The sequence below is a fragment of the Sinocyclocheilus rhinocerous genome, unplaced genomic scaffold, assembly GCF_001515625.1.
Source record: "Sinocyclocheilus rhinocerous isolate Xijiao unplaced genomic scaffold, SAMN03320098_v1.1 scaffold1127, whole genome shotgun sequence".
Classification (NCBI taxonomy): domain Eukaryota; kingdom Metazoa; phylum Chordata; class Actinopteri; order Cypriniformes; family Cyprinidae; genus Sinocyclocheilus; species Sinocyclocheilus rhinocerous.
In genome coordinates this window covers 181,651-184,017 of record NW_015632463.1, presented here as the reverse complement: position 1 = coordinate 184,017, position 2,367 = coordinate 181,651, and the positions used below count along the sequence as shown (strand labels likewise).

At 41.4% G+C, this 2,367-nt stretch overlaps 1 protein-coding gene across 1 annotated transcript in view; it reads left to right on the top strand.

Annotated features, from left to right (window-relative positions):
* Nucleotides 1-321: 321 nt before the first annotated feature.
* Nucleotides 322-2,367, top strand: part of kdm6bb (lysine (K)-specific demethylase 6B, b) — a 27,788-nt gene continuing 25,742 nt past the window's right edge. The window contains exon 1 of the mRNA XM_016555286.1: nt 322-354. The gene's annotated coding sequence lies outside the window, so the exon portion shown is untranslated. The remainder of the gene's footprint in view (nt 355-2,367) is intronic.

Sequence of the window (2,367 nt, the reverse complement as noted above, 5' to 3'; positions counted from 1 at the left end):
ATACTGACTTTATGTTGTATTAAAAAATAAAAAATATATTTTATTGCTAGAGAACTAGCAGCCGTGTTTCAAAAATCTGACATACCTCACGACATCTGGTCACCTTTACAGAAACAAAACACTATGAAAACTTATTCTCTCTCTCTCTCTCTCTCTCTTTCTTGTCAACTGCACAGCAGTACAGCAGCTGGGATTTTTCCTTCATCCCTGCAGTGGGATGGGAAATGATGCCACTGATGCTGATGCATCTGCAGCCAGTAGAAAAGTGCCATTGGTACCAGTTTGTGAAGAGCTTCTTCCTGATTGAGCTCAGGAAGATGAACAGCTGGGAGAACCAATCATCATGGAGAAGAGGTGGGTCTTTTAACTCTCCCCTGACCAATAATCATGGCTTCATCAGGGTTAAAATATGATGACACTGACTGAGCATCATATTTCAAGTGTGTAGCTGTTCCCAAGCAGAGCTGGTTCACATTTATGGATTTTCATCTAGTTTTTATATAATTTTTTATTTATGATGCTGACACGAATTGTTAGAATCATTTAACACATTTCATATAAGTAAAATATGGTGCATGAAATTGGTTATTATGTAATATGGATTATTTTTGCATTGTCCCATCCAAATAAAAGCATATCTCTAATTTGATGTTGTTAGTGATCTGAACAAACCTATAACCTGTGTTAAATTTTATGTTGCGCTATGGACATGGATGACACTACCTTAAATTGTGCTGTATATTAATGAGGTGTGCGTAGACGTATGATTGTGAATTATTTTTAAATAATACAATCAAATAAAATCCCATAGACATACAATAAAAAGAGACTTGACCCATAAAAGGTACTACTACTACTACTACTACTACTATATCTAGAGACCAAAATTACCTGTAACACCCTAGAAATCATCCAGAATACCCTAGCAACTCCCTGTAATATAGTGGTGTCAACCTTTGCACATGCATAATCTAGTTGGAATTATAATTCAGAGCCACAGATATGAAGCATACCACACAGCCACTCAAAACTAAATGCATCTTTTATGGCTCTGTAGCACCAGAGGAATTCCAATAAGTTATTTCATGCATCACTGTTCAGTGTGAGTCTGTCTTATGTATGTCCTTATGCTACCGCGAACACATAAACAGTATTGATTTATGACATCTGGTTTTTCTCTTTGCATGGAGTCAGCGGTCACATGTGGTTCATGGATGTCAGAACTCCATGTTTGACTGACTCAGGTGTGTAGTTCTGTTACCATGGTGAGCATGTTTAATCCAGCTCAGCCAGACAGAGCGTCTGATTGGCTGGCATGCCGACATTGGTATATCATGCAGCCGGCTGACTCACCCAATGGAGACCGTGCAGCACTGGAGCTGTTGCTATGGGAAGTTAGACAGAATCTGTCTCATTTCTTATGGTCTGTGTGTTTTTTGTGATGCACCGTCTCTCCATGTTTATCAAATTTTAGTTTGTACTCACCCTGAACACTTCTCTCCTTATTTGATAGGATGGGGACAGGGCAGATGGGGTACGTGGGTGCTATGCACAGAAAGTCACGTAGGCAAGACCCCCTCCTCCTTTCACCCACTGCCTCAATAGCTCAGTCTAAGTGCCTCAGTCTCAGTCGGAAGCTGTGGGTCTACCCAGCTGTCAAGTCAAGTCACCTTTATATAGTGCTTTTAACAATACAGATAGTGTGTCAATGCAAAAGAACAATAGTAAACACTCAATTTTCAGTTAAAGGCAGTTCATCATTGAATTCAGTGATGTCATCGTCCAGCTCAGTTCAGTTTAAATAGTATCTGTGCAATCAAGTCGATGATATCGCTGGAAATTAAGTGTCCCCAACTAAGCAAGTCAGAGGCGACAGCGGCAAGGAACCAAAACTCCATCGGTGACAGAATGGAGAAAAAACCTTGGGAGAAACCAGGCTCAGTTGGGGGGCCAGTTCTCCTCCGGCCAGATGAACCAGCAGGTTGATCCATGCTGCAGCAAAGTTAGATTGTGCAGAGGACTCATCTGACTCCGTGGTCTTGTCCCGATGGCCATCTAGGAGACAAGGTCTTCACTGGGGATATATCTCTGGGGCTCATCTATTTGTTCTGGTCTCCGCTGAAATGCAGGGCTGTAGAGGTCGTCTCTAGGTGCTGATCCACCATCTGGGCTGGATACATACTGGATCTGGTGGCTACGGTGACCTCGGAATAAGAAAGAAACAGACTAATATTAGCGTAGATGCCATTCTTCTAACAATGTAGCAAGTACATCGGGTGTTATGAGAAGTGTTCACCGGTTCCAGTTGACCTAATTAATGCAGCCTAACAATCCTTTAACGGATTTGAGTAATAGAAATGTGTAAGT